Genomic DNA, 11,717 nt, shown 5'->3' on the forward strand with positions numbered 1-11,717 from the left:
GAGATTCCATGGTGACCCCTCCCGTAAACACCTTCATGGTGGTTGGTGTTGGAAAAAGTTATGTGAACCCCACCATGATGTATGCGTTTTATCCATGCCGTCCATCTATTTTGTTAGCTTATTTTAGGGCGCAAATCCAAATCCCAGGTGGACCACACTAATATATCTTTATTGCGGAATTAACGGATCATCTATGCATCAACAATGGAGATTCAAAACCATAACTTAAAACCATACCTGATTAGGAAGATATTTCGCCGACAAGAATCTTGATCTTTTGCACCTTACACCTTTAGAAGAACTTTCAATAGAGTTAGGGTTTTCTCACTTGTGTTGGTGAGGGGACTAAGACATCTATTTATAGGGAAAATGGTCAGAAGCTTACTCATCACACTTCTCCTTTTTAGGATCTCTACATCGTAGGTTTCCATATCTGGCTTAATAACCGAGTATCGGGACCACGGTTCAAGCTTCCTGCCCCGAACCTATATACAATGATCACAACCGTAGTGGGGCCCCTTAAATCGCTCAATCCAAATAATCCAACGGTCAAATTTGATGATCATGTATGGCCCACCTGATAGGAATCTTACATTCTCCCACTTGCGTTACACTGATCTCTAAAAGAAAACAAAGCATTTTATTTTAATTGTAAAAACAATTTTAAAAAATGCAGTTGCTCTTGAAAGTTCCTAATGGGCGCCCTACTAAATTTCAAAACAATACTATTGGATAATTATGAACAATGTTTGTCAGATTCGGTCCATCAAGACTACAGATATTGAATCATGGTAGTCAACACAACATTTATACATTTTGAAGTGTGACGAATCACAGTCACAAATATCAATAGCCTCAATGATATGAATCAAATATATGGGGTGTGGCATGAAGATCACACGTCTAATGTGATCACATGTGCCTATCTTCAAGTAGTCTATCTGAACGTGTCACTAAGACACAAATAAAATTCTTGCTTACTCAAAACTTAAAGTGCACACTGAAGGAGAAACATGATATAAATTGAATAATAGAACCATCAATGCATATAAAAGAGATCTCTAAAATGTCTGTACATAATCGGATCAAAACTGAAAATTTTCACTACTCAAATATATCATTGGGATCTAAAACTCCCATAGACGTCACATGTTCCTTAAAAAGAGTAATAGGAAGACCTTTAGTGAGAAGATCCGTTATCATCTACCTTGTGCCGATGAGTTCTACAGACACGTGATGATTTTGAACTCTCTCCTTCATAACAAGATACTTAATGTCAATATGTTTTGACATTGATGAATGTTTGTTGTTGTTGGAGAAGTTAACTGCAGCTGAACTATCACAATAGATTTTCAATGGTTTCGGGATCATCTGCATAACCTGTAAATCAGAAAAAAACTCTAAAGTCAGATCACCTGACTTGTGTCTTCATGACAAGCTACATACTCTTCTTCCACGGCAGAAGATGTCGTAATTGACTGTTTTACGCTCTTCCATGATATGGCTCCACCACCCATCATAAATACATAGCCTGAGGTGGACTTCTTGCTATCGAGACAGCTCGCAAAATCCGCATCCATGTATCCAATTAGCTCGAAACGGTCAGATCTCCTATAGGTGAGTGCGAAGTCCTTTGTCCTTTGCTGGTAGCGCAATACTTTCTTAAAAGCTATCCAATGATTCATTCCAGGATTGCTAAGGTACCTGCCTAACATTCCAACCACCAAAGCAATATCCGAATGTGTACAGACCTAAGCATACATGATGCTTCCTACTAGTAACACATATGGAATATCTTTCATCTTGTCATTCTCTATATCGGTCTTAGGACACTAAAATTGGCCAAACCTGTCAACTTTTACAATAAGTGTTTGGCCAAGAGCACAACCTTGCATGTTAAATCTTTCGAGAACCCTATCAATATAAGCTCTCTGCGATAAGCCAAGCAGTCCACGTGATCTGTCTCGGCTAATCTGAATGCCGATGACAAATGATGCATCACCAAGATCTTTCATCTCAAAGTTTTGAGACTGAAATTTCTAAGTCTCATGTAACAATCCAATATCAGTACTGGCCAACAAAATGTCGTCAACATACAGGACTAAAATAATAACAAAATGTCGTCAACATACATGACTAAAATAATAAACTTACTTCCACTGATTTTCACGTATATACACTCATCTGCAGTGTTTTCAATCAAATCATATGAAGAAACAACTTCATGAAACTTTAGGTACCACTATCACGATGCCTGTTTCAACACATAAATGGACTTCTTAAGCTTGCAGATTAGACGTTTTGAGCCTTTGGCTTTAAAACCTTCTGGTTGCAATATATATACGTTCTCACATAGGTCTCCATTGAGAAACGCAGTTTTCACGTCCATTTGATGCAGCTCTAAATCTATATGAGTCATAAGAGCCATAATATTCCTAAAGGAGTCTTTCTTGGACACAGGTGAGAAAGTATCCTTAAAGTTAATGCCCTCACGCTGACTGAAACCCTTTGCAACTAGTCTAACTTTATACCTTTTGATATTACCCTTACAGTCCTATTTGGTTTTAAATACCCACTTACAACCAATTGACCAAATCCCTTTAGGCAATTCAACAAGGTCCCGAACTTTATTATCTTTCATGGATTTCAATTCATCCTTCATGACATCGAACTATTGAGAAGAATTTGCACTTTGTTCGACTTGTGAAAAAGATATATGATCCTTTTCAGCCCCAATGTCAAAGTCATGCTCCTGCAGATAGACGATGTAATCATCTGGAATCGCAGATCTTCTCTCTATGTGATCATTTTAAAGGCTCATTATTCTGAATTAGGTTTTCTGTTTCCTCATCAGTGGGTTGTATTTGAGGCTCTATATAGTCATCCATAGGGATCTCAGGATCCGCTGCTGGACAGACAACCACGCTGCTCTGAATGATTGTGGTGGGAATCACAATCCCTTCTTCCTCAAACACAATGTTTCTTAAGTTCGTGCTCCCATTATTTTCAGTATTCTCAATAAACCTAGCATTCGCAGTCTCAATGACTCTCATGAAATAGGATGGACAATAGAATCTGAATCCTTTGAATTTTTCTGGGTATCCAATAAAGAAGCAACTAACCATTATAGGGTCAAGCTTTCTTTCATATGAGTTATATGGTTTGACTTCTGCAGAACAACTCCTTTTTATACTAGCGGCAGAAGCTCTAAGTAGAGGAATCAAATTCATGGTCGATCAGAATATGATTACTCCATTCAAGCTTAGGAGAGGGTGCCCGAAAGTTTCACATCTTCTATACGCTGATGAAACCTTGCTCTTCACCAACGGGGGCCAGCCTTCTCTCCAAGCCCTCACCTCTTTCCTCGATGCATATCAGCAAGCCTTGGGCCAGAAAATTGACCTCTACAAAAGTGCTTTCTTCTACTCAACCAAGCTCTCAACAACGAGAATCAGGAACATCGAGAGACATCTCTGCATCGCAAAGTGCTCGACAGGTCTTACCTATCTTAGAGTCCCTCTGACTATTGGTAGGCTGAAATCAAATGCCTTTCTCCCCCTCATTAAGAAGATTGAGGGTCGGATAAACGGATGACAAGCTCAATGCCTCTCTTAGGCGGGTAGACTTGTCCTAGTTCAACACGTCCTTGGTAGCATCCTCGTCCACTCCATGGCAGTAACTATCATTCCATTTCAAGTCCTGGAGACGCCGGAATGTCTCTTTGCAAACTTCTTGTTGGGATGGTCCGAAGGGAAGAGAAAACTTCATTGGAAAGGCTGGAAGTCGGTCGGTTTTCCCAAAATAGAAGGTGGTTTGGGCATCAGGAAGCTTCAGGAATTCATTAAGGCCCTCAGACTGAAACTGGGCTAGGCTAGGCTGTCCACTATAAGGAAGATGCAGGTTTATGGAGCTCATACATGAATGCTAAGTACAAGAGTGACCTCTCCGGCAATGGTCAAATCAGACCTTCTAGCTTTGCCTCCACGCTATGGAAGAAGATCCAAGCTTTGCTGCCATTGCTAGAGAGTAAAGCGCATTTGCAGATTGGCTAAGGAAATTGCAGATTTTGGACAGGCAATTGGACAGGGTGTGGCCCTCTTATTCACCAGTCGTCTCACCAAGTTCTTGACAACCTTTTATCAGCCAAGGTTAACCAAGTTCTGGGGGTGAACGGTCCTCTTTCGCTATCATCTGCCTACAGTTTTCTCTCCCAGGAAATAATCGACAACAATTTTCAAGCTGGCTTCTGCCTGTCAGACAGTCCAGTAGACGCATTTGGCTTCTTTCCCCCTCAGGTGTGTTCTCTGTCCTTTCAGCTTGGGATCTCATAAGGGTGCACAAACCGCGTAGAGAATGGTATAGGTGGGTTTGGCATGACAAGTTGCCCCTTAGGATCTCCCTTTTCCTATTGAGGGTGCTGCAGAAAGCGGTTCCTGTTGACGAAGTAATCCAAGGGTGCGGAGTTTTGCTACCTTCCAAATGTGATTGCTGCTCATTGGATCCGTCCAGAGGTCACTCAGTCGAGTCCCTTCAGCACCTTTTGATCAACAGCTTCATAGCTTCATCCTATTGGACACATTTTGGCAAAATTTTTGACATTCCATATAGCGCTAATCAATCGATTGAATCTATGCTGAACTCCTTGAGGAACTCCTCCCTCTTGAGTGGCCGTTCCTTCCCCCTCCTCAAGCTCACTCCTTATTTTATTATGTGGGAAATCTGGAAGTCTAGAAATTCTGCCAGATTCGACGGCAAGTTTTTTCAGGTGGCTGATATCCTGGCCAAGGTTAAAAGGTGGCTCTCCTCTCTATCTACCCACTCTCCAGAGCTTCTTTACCCTTCGCCAAGTCCATCGATCGCGTCCAAGCTGGGGTTGACTGCAACAACTCGTTCCTGGAATCCTCCCACATTCGTCAAGTGGCAGAAACCATAGATGGGCTGGGCTAAAATTAATGTTGACGGCTCGGCAAGAGGAAATCCGAGCCCTTCAGGTGGAGGGGGAGTCTGTAGAGGTGAAAATGGTGAATTCATTTTTGTGTTTGCGGAAGGCTATGAAACAGCTTCAAACATTTATGCAGAACTTTGCGCTATTCATGACGGGCTTTCCTTTTGCTTCCATTTTGGTTTAAATAGAGTTGTGGTCGAATCCGACTCTAAGCTCACGATGGAATTTTTGAATAGGATTACTAGTCCAAGTTGGAAATGGGACTATTGGGTTGCCCGAATCAAAAGGTTTGGTGCTCTTCTGCAGCTGAAATTTGTCCACATCTTCAGAGAAGGAAATGGACCTGTAAATGGTATGGCCCGAATGGGCAGCGCCACTCAAGCCTCCTCCTTGATTCGCCAAATTTCTCTGCTCCCGAGACACATCAGAAGAATCCTTTTCCTAGATAAAGTGGACCTGGGGGCGCTTAGGATCAGCCTAGGAAGAGTTTTTAAGCACTTTCAGTAGCCATGTGAAGCTCGGTTTGGCAATTGCTGCTGAGGAGCTGCGATCCTCTGGTTTTCTCCCTCTATTCAGGCTCTCTATCTACTCGGATTCGGGGTGGCAGTGTGGAGGCATGTGTTTCTTTCGGGTGTCGTAGCTATGCATTGGCTGGGCCTTTTTTGCAGTGGGAAAGCCTTCTGGGCTCAGGTTCCTGCTGTTTCTGCTGGTGTTGCTGTTATGTTTGAGGTGTCGCCAGTCTCATGCATATATCTGATCTATTTTCTCTTGTGTTTTCTCTTTTGTACATGTTCCTTTGTTGGGCTAAAAGATAGGTGAGGCATGATCCTTTTTGTAATGCCCGTTCGAAATACTTGTAACTTCCCCTTCTCATCAACGAAGTTGGGTGGTGAGCATTTGTGCTCCCACCTTTTGTCAAAAATAAAAAGAAAAAGAAAAAGTATCGTAAACTAGACTTTCGCTCTGTCCACAATTCATATGGAGTTTTCATCACAGCCTTACTTGGGACTCTATTAAGGATATGCACAGTTGTTTTCAACATATCACCCCACAAAGATTCTGGCAACGTCGAATTACTAATCATATACTGTACTATGTCCTTTAGGGTGGGATTACGCCTTTCCGCTACACCATTCAACTCTAGAGTACCAGGCATGATATATTGGGCGACGATGCCACAATCTTATAGGTATCTAGCAAATGGCCTTGGATTACACCCAGATTCGTTATACTTTCTATAGTACTTGCCACCACGGTTGGATTTGATGACTTTGATTTTTCTATTGAGTTGATTCTCAACTTCAGCCTTATATATCTTAAATGTATCCAAGTAATCTGATTTGTCGTTATTAAGATATAAGTACCCATAACGAGAGTAGTCATCTATGAAAGTAATAAAATACTTCTGCCCATTCCAAGAAGATGAAGAGAATGGTCCACATATGTCTATATGAATTACTTCCAAGAGTCCACTCCTAATGACAATCTTTTTTCTGGTTCTAGTTTGTTTACCTTTAATGCAATATATGCAAACCCCAAAGTCTAAGAAGTCTAGAGAGTGAAGAATTCTTTCACGTACAAGCCTTTGCAATCTCTCATGAGAAATATAGCCTAATCGTTTGTGCCATAGCATGGAGAAATTTTCACAATCTAACCTTCACTTGATGCCTTTAGTGTTTCCATGTGATGAGTTAATACTGTAGATATATCAAACATCCAAATCTAGCTTATAAAGGTTATTGACTAAAGTGTCAGAACCGATCATCACCGAATCATAGGAAATACTTAATTTTTCATTTCCAAATTTAAACTCATAACCAAATTGTGCCTTATAGAAGGCACACATACAGTATCTAATAGGTCAAGAAAATGTCCTGATGATAACCTAAGCCTACAAACTCTAATAGCTTCCATGTCTGCTTTAATGTTGTTCCCCATATAAACCGATCTTTCTGTATCGGTTGGTGTCCGGTTTTGAAACATATCCTGTGTGGAATTACATATATGAATAGTTGCACCAGAGTCTATCCATTAGGAGTCCGTGGACATATCACCTAAATTAGATTAAAAACAGACTAAAACTTGATTCTTACCCTTAGAAACAACTCATTCATTAAATTGTGTACAATCCTCTATATGACCCAAAGAACGATTTCCTAAATAGTACTTCATCTTCTTAAAGTTGGACCCAGTAAATAAAGGTATGGAATTAAACTAGTTTGGAACATTGAAAATAATCATGGCTGAACATAAAAAAATAACACTCACATTAATAAATGAACAAGTCCCATATACATGAATGTAAACCATAAACATTATGCATGTATTATCATTTGATTGATTTGGGCCTTCAATTAAATGGCCCAGAATGATGATGGGATATTATCATCAAATTCTGGCAAGAGCCTGACTCCTCCTTTAGGCGAAATAGCAACATATAGGAGGCTCTACTGAACATGAAGTTGATCAATGCTAGTAAAATAAATCTAAGACGTCCATCACCTTTGGACAAAATGAATCTCAAACTTATATAACTATCATCAATCACTTCACCCCAATCACATCACTTCACCCCACTCACATCCTACCTCTTTGTTCTGACCACTACCCGCTATGGAAACGAACGTTAGTAAATTGAATCCTAATATAGATGGTCACTGAATTCCATAAACTGAAGTTTGAAAGTAAAAATTTTCGCCAATTGAGGACTTTGGTGGCTAACACAACCAGTTCCAATCCCACTCCCAGACCCAAGGATTGCTACATAGTCCTGCCCATAATGGACCATTCTAAAATAGTTCTGATTTGGCCCAAAATACATTTGTGTTGACCGCCCGTAGGCTCAAAAGTTCTAAAGTGATGGTTGGATTAAATTCTTAACGGTCAACCACTCAATATCAACCTCAAACATATGAGCAAAGGCCTTATTTGGGTCAGATCATAACTAAATAACAATTTTAACCATATATACTTAATTACATAGGCCATATCAAGTAAAACACACTAACCATCAATTACTTTATATAGGTTTCATATAATTTGATATAGCCCAAGTATAATTAATGCAATGGTTAAGGTCATCACCAATGGACAATGGGCCCAAGAACTAAAGCGGGCCCTAAGGATCTAAAATAATGCAAGGCATTAGGATCAAAATTCAGCTCGCTATCAGGTTAAACAACAACATCTAAGGACATTGGGACCTTATATATATATATCCAAAGTGGGCCCACAAAGTCCAAAAGGAAAATTTTAATCAGGCCCTAGAAATTGGGCTGTTATTCAATATGTTATGGGCCCATGGACAATTTTAAAATCGCCCAATGTAAGGCCTTATGCCAATGTAAAAGTGGCATCTAAGGAGGGCCTTATCCAAGCCCAAGATAATCTTCAATTTAGGCCTTAAAATAGGGCCTGAGATCTGCCCAAACGAGCCATGAGATGAGTTGAAGATGGGCTCAAACCTCAGGCCCAAAATCGAGCTTAGGATTGGCTGAAATTCAGATCAGCCCATGAAAACCACCAGGCCCAAATTGGGCTTAGCCTGATTGAAACGCAAGGCCCAAAAGCCTATCACTATCACTTCCCAAAAATGCAAAAGGGTTGTATAAAACCCTATTCGCCGTATAGATCATCTTCACTCCCCAAAACCCTAGCCGCCATCACCGCTTTCGCCATCAAATTTGGCTGCCGACTGTCAACCATTGATGGAGAAGGTGGTCGCCATCATCTCCATCTTCGGTGACCTTAGTCATTGCCGAAAATGACTGGTGAAAACAAGTAAGAATAAGGAGGCAGGAACGCCATTGCCGTAGGTCCAGAGGTGGGATTCTGAAATTGTGGCAGCCATTAATGGCAATTGGAGATGCTGGAGGAAGAAGAAAAATGGGCTGCATTCGACATGATCTGCTGGTGATGGCAGTGACGAACGATTGCCGATCAAGATGGGCAGATGCAGTCGGTTTCAATTATCACGGGCTATGATCAACTCTGGGTCCAACGGGAGTTGGCGGCCGATGACAATATTGCTGAATCAAGATCTACATCCAATCAGAGATCGAGCCTCCACTCTAACTGTCCGCGCTCATGAATAGTGCACCCGGAAGTCTGCCGGGGTCCATGGTTTCCGATCTAAATCAACCTGCCCAATGGTCTCATAAACAGGGCTATCGTCTGGGTTCACACTTAGATATGATTGGATACAATGGCACTTATCTCAAATAGAGATCTATTTTAGATCCGGTCTGACCTAAGAACTAAGAAAAAATAGCCATCAATGGGAGTTTTCTTGTAGGATTTCATACCAGCAAAACTACCCCACAGCCGACAACTCACCAACATAAAACATCTCGAATTGTCAAGAATGAACGGGTGCTCGACAAAGAATCTACGATGCATAGGAAGATCTGATACCAAATGATAGACTGCGACTGTGAAAATGACGGATCATCTATACACCAATAATGAAGATTCAAAACCATAACTTAAAACCATGCCTGATTGAGAAGACATTCCACATACACGAATTTTGATCCCCCGTGCCTTACACGTGAACTTTCAATAAGACTAAGGTTTTCTCACTTTATTGATGAGAGGCCCAAGACATCTATAGGGTTAGAAGCTTACCTATCACATTTATGCCTTTTAGGGTCTTCACAATGTAGGTTTCCATATCTGGCTTAATAACCAAGAATAGGGACCACGGTTTAAGCATCTCACCCCAAACCTATATATAAATATAGAATGATCACAACTATAATGGAGCCCACTGAATTGCTCAATCCGAATAATCCAACGTCAGATCTGATAATCATGTGTGGCTCACCTGATAGGAGCCTTACACCATAGGAAACAGTGATGATTAAATGTCAGCTGTTAAAAACTTTTTAGGGCCCAAGGAAAACACAAATATAAATTTGATCTCAAACTTTTGTGGCCCGAAGAAGTTTTTAATCCTGGACGTTCAATCACCGTTGTTTCCTACGGTGTGGTCCACCTGTTAATTGGATCTACCTTGTTTTTGAGTAGCGTGGCTAAGCCCATGGAGCTTTTCCAGTAACCAGGTGGGTACTAGAGGGGTCACTATTGAATCCGAGTCTGAGTACAACAGTTGGGATCTTTGAGCTAGCCCACCATCATTGCGCGTGTTACATCCACTCCGTCTATCAGGTGAGACGTCAACGTGGCCTCCCGGGGGAAATATCTCGATCAACAACCCAAATGGGCGACACAACATGCATGGAAAATGGGAGGGGACAACAACTATACATAAGTTTATATGTAGGCCCAACATGGTATGAGTACATCCCAACCACCTGTTGAACAGGTGTGAATGAACCTGAACAAAATCTACGGTGGGCCACAGCTCGTCAACTTAGAAATTTAGGTGTGATTTTATATTGCCTTCCACTTGATTCCCGGACTGTACCGGGATTGGGGAAGGTGCATCAGACCTGACGGATGGAGCGGTGAATGTCACACTCACCACATTGTGGGTTCCTCGAAGCTCGCGGATATTGTACATCGGGTCGGCTTGCGCCCGTCAGATTGTTGCCAAACCCTGCATGCCCACAAAGTAAAGCATAGACTCTGGGCCCGTGATTGGCAAAAACAAAGCCCCGCCGTCAGCCGTGATGATTATGCATGGCCTGATCCCACCCCAGCCTAATCCCGAGCTCAGCCACCCCTGCACAATATCTAAGCTGTTTATTAATTGTGCCTCATCATGCATGGTTTATTAGAAAAATGCCATCGAAATCGTAAACGGGTTGGGCTGAGATGATGGGTTTAAAGACAGACCGTGAATTTGGGCCACTTCTTAAATAGGCTTAAATTTAAGACCCTGTCCCAGTCCTCAGGCCTAGTATTCCAACCCAAGCCTGCCCCAAGCATACCACACGCAAAACCCATTGGGCTAGCCCAGCCAATTGATAGCCCTAGTTGAACTTGTAACCGATCAAAAGAGCACCATCCGACTTGGGGCAGCCTACCTTAAAAAAGGAGTTCGCTTGTGAAACTCTGGCGCAGACCATCCTGGTTTTCGTCCCAGGTCATCTTAATGATACGGCCCACATTTTGCAAGGCTTGGATTTTATACACAAAAGACACGTCAGCCGAAAATGAAAACATTGTATGTTAACATACATAGTTGTACATGATTATTTCCCCTTTAATAAAACCTTAAGTATAGGCCCATGGTGATGTCACCATGTAGGAATGATCACATACAACCATAATATGTTAGCCTATGATGCTACATTGTTTTTCCTGAAGTGGGTCCCGTGTGCAATACATTCAAGCTGTGCAAAGGGTCATGAGTCCCATCTTGAAGATCACCTGGTGGAAAGTTAGGACCATCCACTAGTCAATCAACAGCAACATCAATTCCTACTGTTTTCAGTGGTGTGGTCCACTTTAGCTTGGATCTGCATTATATTTAGGTTTTTATATTAGAATGATCTGAAAAAAATGGATGGACTGTGTGGATCTAAGAAATAAATCATCATGGAGCCCACATAAATTCTACACCTCAAGAAATTCCGTTCCCGGCTGTGTGTGGTGCAGGGGATTGGATTAGGTGAGATCCCGGCCTCACCTAAGATGGTACAGCCCGTAACGTGGGGCCTACCTTGATGTGTGTATTCTTTGTCTACTCTGTCTATTTTTTATTATTTTTTTTTCAAATCATTTTAGAGCTTAATATCAAAAATTAAAAAAATTCAATACTCAAGCGTTTCATACTCTAGGAAACAGTGGTGATTGAACACCCAAC

The sequence above is a fragment of the Magnolia sinica genome, chromosome 4, assembly GCF_029962835.1.
Source record: "Magnolia sinica isolate HGM2019 chromosome 4, MsV1, whole genome shotgun sequence".
NCBI lineage: Eukaryota > Viridiplantae > Streptophyta > Magnoliopsida > Magnoliales > Magnoliaceae > Magnolia > Magnolia sinica.